Raw genomic sequence first — 10222 nt, 5'->3', positions numbered from 1 at the left:
TGGTGCTGCTGCTGCTGCTGGTGCTGGTGGTGCTGCTGCTGCTGCTGCTGCTGGTGCTGGTGGTGGTGCTGGTGGTGGTGCTGCTGCTGCTGGTGGTGCTGCTGCTGCTGCTGCTGCTACTCTGCTAGCTGCTAGCTTCTAGCTTCCTTTCTTTTCTTCACCTTTTTGTTTTTTTACATAAAGTTTAGTTTGTTTGAAGCCGCGTCATCACTGCCACCTACCGGCCACAGCGGTGAACTGCAGCACTGCAGGCTTCAAGGACTGATGGAGGGGTTTGATGCTTGAATAATAATAATAATAATAATAATAATAATAATGATATTTAATATATATATTATATATACATATATATATACACATATATATGTATATATATATATATATACACATATATATATATATATATATATATATATATATATATATATATATATATATATATATATTGATAGATAATAAAAATAGTATTTGTACACTTTTGTTTTGGGACTTTTACTTAAGTATATAATCTGAATACTTTTTTAACCTCTGTATACTTCTCTGTATACTCCAATTCTGTTTACTTCACAGATATTTAACTTAAGTAAAAGTACTGATACTTTTACTTAAAAGTATTTATTTATTGATTAATAAATAATAGTATTTGTACACTGTTGTATCGGTACTTTTACTTAAGTATAAAATCTGAATACTTCTTCCACTTCTGTTTACTTCACAGATCTTTCACTTAAGTAAAAGTACTGATACATTTACTTAAAAGTATTTATTTATTTATGTATTTATTAATAAATAATAGTATTTGTACACTGTTGTATCGGTTCATCGGCCGCGAGCAGTTGGGGGTTTGGTGCCTTGCTCAAGGACACCTCGGCAGTGCCCAAGATATATATTTTTTTCTTTTACTTTCTCTATCTATCTGTACTTATTATGTTCTTGTGTTGCTGCTGCTTATCTTATCTTATCTTATCTTAATAGAAGTAAAAGAATTGCATTCAAATTTCTACTGAAGTAAAAGTACATCAGCAAAATGTAATTTAAGCATCAAAAGTAAAAGTACTCGTTCTTTGTTACCTCTTTGAGCCTCGAACAATTTGTCAACATCTGAAACATGACAAGGACCCACAAACAACTTTTCTATAAGGGGTCACAAACCGAAAAAGTTGTGAAACATGGATGTTAAAAAATGTAAAAAAAAGAAGAAAAAAAAGCTTATCAAATGTTTTTTTAGTGTAAAATCTTCATCTAAATCGTAATTAGTACCTCTAACTGTCCAATAAATGTAGAGGAGTAAAAAGTCTCTATATTAATGCAATGTGGAGGAGAAGTATAAAGTAGCAGAAAATGGAAATACTCAAGCAAAGTACCTCAAAACTGAACCTTTACTGTACATATCGTAGGCCTTAACAGTTTAAATAAAAGTATCTGCTAAGTATCATCAAATGCGGATCAGATTTTTGTAATTTAAAGGGTACAACACACACAGGCGTTTCACTTGATGAGGTGAAGTTATTCATCACGCCCTGCTGGAACCACACGCAGTCAGCTGAGGTATGAAACAAGCCTCACATAGATCTCCATAATCCCACAGTTCCCTTTGCTTCCCATTGAGCCGTTCCCAGCATCAGACCGGCGCTGGTCGCTGCCAGACAGCCCGGTGTGGCTGATGTGAGTCTGGCAACCGGTCAAGAAAATGTGGAGCGGCTTTCTATCCCATCATGCAGCGGGACATGAGAAGTCAGTCTGTGCTGCGGGCATAAGGAAGTAGTGTTCACTGAGAAACCAGTAACCACCTCTCCCTCCTCCTCCTCCTCATCTCCTCTCTCTCACCACCTACCCAGCATCCAAAAATCTCTCTTTTTTTTTTTTTTAAACACTTGAAATTATGTAATGCATTTAAAAAAAATGTCTCTGAAGCGCCCTGTCTTCACTGGTTCAATAGGCGCACTATCACTGATGGCCATCTTGGATTTTGACAAACGCGTCCTTGTCCACTTTAAATCACATTCGGCTTACAAGGAGACAGAAACGGAGGTGAAAAGGTCTGTGTAAAGCACCGTAACATTAAACTTACAAGACTGTCAGCAGGCAAATTAGCATGGACACCTATAGAGAAGAGGTAGTTAAATGTGAAGCACTGTGACCAAATAAATGGTTAAAAAAAACAGGAAACTTTCCGTCATGTTTCCATGATGAAGAGTGTGCACAGTCACTAATGATGGATAATGAGGTGAGTGGGTTCAGCTTAGTGCCTCTCTGTGTTACCTTCTCCTCTCTTGCTCACTTTCTCCCACAGATTTCCTGTGAAAAGAGGCAGATCTTTGCTGTTGTTATGACTCATAAACTCTGCCACATTTACTGGAACTGAGATTGATCTGTATATAAAACTGCACTTTCATTTCTCCCTTCAGGCCACGGCGGCTCTGGATTACGTTTCATTCATTTGAAGCTTAAAATAGCTGCAGTAATAATGACAGAGATGCAGAATAGGGCGCTTCAGTCTGTCTTGCCGTTTGTCACGTAGGCCAGGAGGCAAAAAGTAATAACATTTTTAGTGATAAAAAATACACATAACACAGCATGCTTGTAACTTAATTTTATAACTGTAATAACCACTGGTGGAACGTAGCTAAGTGCATTTAGTAGTGTACTTAAAGGTACACTGTGTAATATTTCGGGTTTTCATTAGTGTATAATCACCTGAAACTAAGAATCGTGTTTTCGTTAGTTTAGAATGAGCCGTTTATATCTACATAGGGAGCGGGTCCGCTTCACGGAGGCCGTCACGTTCTACAGTAGCCCAGAACGGACAAACCAAACACCGGCTCTAGAGAGAGCCTTTCGCATAAAACTTTAAAAAAAACTTTATTATATTCGTCATACACATATATGAAATCTGACCTCTGTATTTAACCCATCCTAAGGAGCTTCTGTAAAGCAGCCGGAGAGCAACTTGGAGTTCAGTCTCACACAAGGACACTTCGACATGCGGACAGTAGGAGCTGGAAATCGAACCGCCAACCTTGCAGTTAAAGATAGGGTCGACGATGTTGGAAAGATAGCATAATTTGAAAGTAGCATCGCCTCAGGAGCTCCGTCTAAACCCACCCCATCCCCTCGGGGCTCCTTCCAAAGCAACGCCCCCCCCCACACACATGCACGAGCACCGCTGCATCGTAACTACTTCACAGACACAGAGCGGAGAGAGGACCTCAACTCAACAACGCTACCTCATGACAAGTAACCGCGGCGGTGCTACTGCAGGGCTGAGTTATCTCCTCCATTCTCCAGTAAACTTGCGGCGGCGGCAATGCGCTTTGAGTTCAGGCTGGTGCACGCCAAGGGTAGAGTACGAGCAGGGAGGCAGGGAGGCATCTGATTGGTTCTTTCCAAGCGGACCGCGAGGCAGTGATTGGTGGACGTTTTTACAAGATAACAGCAGCTACAGATGACGGCTCTTTTCCAGTCCTTTTTCAGAGCTCATAAGTAATGGATCGCTGTCGTGGGTGTAAAGACCAGTTCTACCAATATAACAAAGAGTGTATACTGGAGAACATCGTCAACACTGCCTTTAAAGCCGCAGTCTGTTCTTTCGTTGCTCCTAAAGTAGTATTATTATGGTAAGGATGGCCTCTGAGCGAGGAGAACGGCGTTACCACGGTTTTGCACTCAGCGGCTCACGCTACCACAGTTTTGGAAAGGGAAGAGTGAAACGAGGGTTACTCAGTTGGTTGCAATCTGCAACCACACCACTAGATGCCGCCAAATCCTACACACTGTCCCTTTAAGTAGGCTACAATTTAAAACACAACGATTCTTAATTTCAGGTGATTATACACTAAAACAAACATACTTAGATCCCGCTAAACCCACTCAGTAAAAATAATGGATTTCAGTGATATTGTTCTTTAGATCCAGCAAACACAGCAACAATCGGGAAAACAATAAACACTGCATGCATTCCAATAAATAACCAGCACACTAGATGTCTAAGTCCAATATTCATCAATACTTCTGTCCCATCTTTATCAAGGTTTCTTTTCTGATGCTGCAAAGTATAACTGGCAATTCTACTGAGTCTCAATAACTGGTGTTCAAATGCTTCTTTGTGTTTTCTGGCTGAAATGAGAATGAAACTTGACTATATTTCCTCTGCAACTGTCATCCGTACATACGTCTTTGCATCACTGAGAGAAATTCCTGTACACACGAGTGACTACAGCATCCTAATGCCCACTAAAAGCCACTTGAATCATTTCCTACCACTACATAAATCATCGACGGTCTGTTAAAGACGATCACAGAATGACAAGAAGAACATCTCCCCCTATAGCCGCTCATCCATTTTGTCCAGACGTGCTCACCAGCGCTGTCAGTGTGGCTCACACATCCACACGTATACACATTTATATATAGTGAGCGAGCCCTGACAGCCATAAAGCCGCTATTCACCTCTATGGAGAGGCTGTAAAGAAAAAAATATGCAGCCCTCTAACTTGATAAACTGCCAGAGACTGTGTCAACACACACACACACACACACACACGCACACGCACACGCACACGCACACGCACACGCACACACACACACACACACACACAGCCCCCTTTCCTTAATGGATACCAGGACGAGATGCAGCCAGGACTGGTTGAAAGAAGGCCTTATGACAGGGACACACACACACACACACACTGACGGTATGACAAGCAGCCTTCATACTAACAACTTGTGTACAAACCGTCCTGTGTAAAATTAAAGGAAAAACTCAACACCAGAAAGTGATTTAACATAAGCATTTGGTGACTGCAGGATTACAACAGCATAATATGATAATATATAGAATGATCTCATTTTAATTCCAGACTAATGCATGTACTGAATACCTCGTCTCTTTACAGAGCTGGTGCCCTCTATTGGTCGAGGAAAGAAGTTGCAGGATTCACTATAAAACAAAATCTTATTTTATTCTTACAGAATGCAAACAATTAGTGAAAATGTATCTTTTGTAATTTTGTATTCAGTGACCTGGACCCTTGTTTTAACATGATATTACATAAATTTCCCTATAACTTCAAAAATGTGACAAATTAAATGAAAAATCTGAATAAATCAGGAGAAAAGAAATCTGACAAATGCAGATCACAAGGGGTCAATGAATGATTTTATGTGTATAAGTAATATTGGAATCATATGCTATGACCTTTCAGTCCAGCTCGTTCTCATTCCTAGGGTGTAAAATACGATTTGTGATACCAACGCACAACGCACCCTTTAGTGCCTGTATGAGACGCACAGGGCTTTCAAGCAACTACAATGGAAACCCTTCGGCGGCAACAGTAAACGCTGAGAGAAAGTAGTCGGGGAGTGTGGTGACGTAGTTTAAAGAGCAAACAACAACACATTCGAGGTGGATGGGTCCAACAAACAAACTGTTTGTATACTGTTCGTTAACTTTCAGTTTCACTTTACAAATATAGTAATTTTAAGCACAACTATGATGTTTTTTCCTAAACCTAACTTACAAACTAACTTACTCTTCATATACATACAATTTCTTTATGACTGTTGACAATATTCTGATTTATGGAGTAATAAAAAGAGATATCCAAAACCCCCTCTGTAAAAGCATTTGACTCTAATATGTCAGCAAAATGAAACAATCATTTTCAACCTGGCTTCATCCAATGTTCAGATATCTGTTCTGAAAATGTATGCAAATTAGCACATAGAGTATTTAATAAGGTAATGATGCATTTGCATATTGAAACACAATATTTCAGAAAACATGTGATACAAAAAATAATATAAGTAATTGTCTTAATGTGAGTAATCAACTCAGGACAGTTTCATGGTGATATCCATCAGTTATATTTTTGAACCTATTTACCTGGGGTGTCTCCCCTTAAGGAGCATTGAAGCTGAAAACTTCATGTTATTTTTTCCTTTAATTTATAACACGTGTATTTTTTAGTAGGTTTAGAAACATTTGAGATACTCACTGGTATTAAAAATGCATTTCTGAGGGTTTGAACAATGCTTGCCTAAATAATCTACCTCATGTTGGACCTGAGTGACAATGAGGTTTTAAGTGTAACATCGAATAGTTCAGTGTTGGCAGCTTTGTGCCTCCTGTTTTATATTTAGCCACAGAGGTGATATGAACAGATCCTCGTGTTTTGAATGAGCAGCTCCATTCTCTGTGTATTTTTAGAGGTAAGTAAATATACACAATGTATTCTAGTCTGGGACAGTGTGAGAACAGTACGTTTAACATTTTTTTTTTAAAACTCACGCATACAAGCAGTTATAAAGTGCTGAACTGAGAAAGTCTATTTCAGGCACATTTTAAAACACAGGAAGGAATTTTCTGGCATCTCCAGTATGTTGACGTTTCTCCAACTGGACCCCAGGATGCTGCTGAGACGTGACATGTTACACGATATAAACTGTTCATCAGACTGATCCGTGTGTTTCTGTCGGACTCATTGTCAAACCTGTCCGTCTGCTTCTCTTCTTGTCTGATATTTCTCATATTTATCTATTGATTTATCTGTGTGTCTAACAGCCTGTCTTTCTCTGTGTGTGTGTGTGTGTGTGTGTGTGTGTGTGTGCTGATTTACAGTCTGCGGAGCGTTCAAAACCAGCTGAAACAAGTTTGACTCTGTGAACTGTGGAGATGTTTTATGTCAAGAACTCTGATGTACAGACCACTGACATTTATATGGTAATATATTTTAATATGGAATATTTGCAATTGCAAATCAGGTGGTCCTGTACAATGTATACGTGTGTTTATACTCAAGCAGGTACTCGCTGTATACATTACATTGCTATAATTATACTTATTCATACCCATAGTTTCTAAATCTGTATCTTTAAAAGGGACAGTGTGTAGCATTTCAGGAGCTCTATTGGCAGAAATGGATCATAATATTCATAACTGTGATTTAATTTGTGTATAATCACCTGAAACTAAGAATCGTTGTGTTTTCGTTAGCTTAGAATGAGCCGTTTATATTTACATAGGGAGCGGGTCCTCTTCACAGAGTCCGCCATGTTGCAGTAGTTGAAAACCCAGTTCATTGCTTACAGTCGCTAAAGGGTGCCTCCGTGCGTCAGTATCCGATGCCGAGGGGCACTGACCAAACGGCGGTATCTGATGAGTTAGACATGAAAACGGGTTGTCTAAAAATGATTCATATGCTATGATTTTGTGCTGTGGTATGATTAATGTGACCTACTGCACCCACAACAAGGATTTTATCATCACCATATGTTTGTCTATGCATGCCGTCCATGCAAGTGTGTGTGATGTCTTTGTGTATGTGTGAGTGGGTGCATCAGTATGTGTGTGTGTCTGTGTGTTTGCCTGTGTGAACAGAAAGTGCATCAACCGAAACAGACGCCTCAGCACTTTTAAGCGAGCTTGAAATTTGTCACCCTCAAGAAAAAGCCTCAGTCTGGTTCCAGTTGATCCCATCCGACTACCTGTGTCAGCAATATCCCAGCTTGTTTCCAGCGTGCGGCCGCTCATATTTGGATAATTTGAGGCGGAGAAGAGAGGACACACAAGCGTCTCTGTGTTGACCTCCCTCGTCCACTCTGAGAGGTCTTTCAGGTGCTCTCTTGTAAGTCAAGTCTGAACTCACAGAGACTGCAAATGAGCTGAATTCAGTTACTATAAACGATGGGTTTGGGTGTGTCGAGAGAAAGGCATACAGATGAACACACACTTAAATACAGAAGGAAAAAAATTGGGTGAACGTGACTCTTAAGACAAGTTAACTCATGAAACAAATTAACTAAATTCTTCATGTTCATGAGAACAAAAGGGTCATTCACGGTCAAACTGGCGTGCTATATTGTATAAACGGGTGAGCAACAGGATATCACGGTCATTTGCTATTAAATATTATTGATTTTGTGAGTCAGCTCAACAACGCAGCCATGCACACAATTTCTTTACGACCCAGACTGTGAAAACAGATTACATGTCTGTTTATAGAGACTCGTTGTGTGCCTTAATATATCGTTAGCCCAACACATAAAGCCCAAGCACTCAACACTTTTAACAACCTCGGTGCAATTTCAGGCCGATGACACTATAACTATACTGAAGGGGTTTTTCCTGCTGCCACAGACAGAGTGGTTCAGTTCTCCTCTCTATCGTTCTGACTTTGAGTGACAGTATCAAACCACCAAACTGGAGGAAAACTTGATACTCTTAATAATATATTTCTAAATAAATCAACAGTTCAGCATTAAGATATCCATCTAAAACCAGAATTTAGGTTTTATTGCATTTGTTCACAAATAGTTCAGTCCGTAGGGGCCATAGATTGTATATAAGAAGTGGACGTAGTTACCGTGACGTCATCCATTGCTTTGTGGACTGACGTGTTTAAGCCTCAAGTTCTTGTTTTTTTGAGAACCAGAAGTGACACGAGAGGGTGGAGCTGAGTACAACCGAACGCTGAATAAGACATTTTTAGGCGACCAAAATGTTACAATTAACTTTCACGAACTGAAAACACACTGTGAAAGGCTTAAAGTCTGAGGATGAAAACACGGACAACTCCCAGACCGAACAACGCCGTGATAGCGACCTGTCAATCACAAGGTAGCCACGCCCTAAAGCATCCCCTGCTTTATGGTCTATTTGACTCTAAATGGGACCATAATTTACTAAATGAACATCATGCTGTATTAAAGAAGACTTGAAACTAGCGACTAGGGATGCACTGATACCTGATACCAGCACCATGGCACGACGCGGTTTGGGCGCACTGAGGATAGTCCGCCCCAGTTGACAGTCGCACCGGGAGCAGGGAGCCTCGTCACAGTGCGGCGAGGTCCGGACGGGGAGCACTGTAAAGCTGCGGCCGCGAGCCTCCTTCGCCCCGAGCCTTTCCAAGCCGACCTAGAGCCGGTCGTGGCTCTAGGCTCGTATGCGGTACTCCCCAGCCTGCCGTGTGTCGCTCACACCCTCCAGCTGGCTGTTAACGAGGGTCTTTTGGCACAGAGAAGTACTTGCATTGGTACTCGGTATTGGCGAGTACCCAAATGTAAGTACTTGTACTTGTACTCGCCCTGAAAAAAGTGGTATCGGTGCATCCCTACTAGCGACTGAGACCAAAAAACTCATGTTTACAATGTTTACTGAGGTAATAAATCAAGTGAGAAGTAGGCTCATTTTCTCATAGACTTTTATACAATCAGACTTCTTTTTGCAACCAGAGGAGTCGCCCCCTGCTGGCTGTTAGAAAGAATGCAAGTTTAAGACACTTCAGCATTGGCTTCACTTTTCAGAACCGGAAGTTGCCGCCTGGCCACAAATAATTCACCGTGTAAACTGTCAACACCTCAGGTCTAAATGTCTTCTGCCAGTTGCTGCCAAATTTGACAGCAAGTTGATCCACTGTTAAACAGTCAAGCGTTCTCTTAGATTGAGCCCATCTAGTGACGTGATTTTTGTTTTTGTCACTTCATTTGCAGTGAGATGTTGTCCCACTGGTGGCAGGAAAAGTTAATAATTTAGCCGAGGCTCGACAGTAAGGGTTGATATGTCATTGTTGACATTCATGGTTTATCTATGTCACATTATTAGTCATAACCTACTGTAATTGATGTGATTTTAACAAATGACTCAATACGTGAGAGGATGAATAACGCTCCCTACTTCAGAGAAATGTGACACAGTAGTTCTTATACTGTGCGTAGTATACAGTGGAAAAAGTGGCTATGGTCTTGTAGTAGCCTCAGCCTAGATACTGTTCCTTTGTCTGACATTTCATTTTTCTTTCATGGGCTACGGAGGGACTGTACTGTAAGGGTTTGGCTCACCAACAGTCTTGGCTGTCTTCACCTTGAGCGAAACAAACACACACTCAATATCAAGACAGTCACAGCAGTAGCATTTCCGTGAGTCACTTCTGTGGTTATTAGGGTGATTTTCCATATAATAAAACTATGAATGTCAGAGAGCGGTTTGCTAAGTACTTGGAGTTTTAACCCTTGACAATCTTTTGTATCATCTACAGCAAAATTTTGGGGCTTTTAGCCAAAAGATTATGGACGCTGTCTCCATGGAATCCCCTGTTGGCTTGGACAGTGGGAAACACTTCTTCCTCTTCAGCATCTCCTGTCAAAGGTTTGCTCAACAGCTTTCCAGTGAAGCTTGTCAGCTGCCAACATTAGTAATCTGTGGTTGTACAGGCCATAGAAC

This window comes from Sebastes fasciatus, chromosome 4, assembly GCF_043250625.1.
Source record: "Sebastes fasciatus isolate fSebFas1 chromosome 4, fSebFas1.pri, whole genome shotgun sequence".
Classification (NCBI taxonomy): Eukaryota; Metazoa; Chordata; class Actinopteri; order Perciformes; family Sebastidae; genus Sebastes; species Sebastes fasciatus.
The sequence above is the reverse complement of the archived record's forward strand: the minus strand, read 5'-3'. Positions refer to the sequence as shown.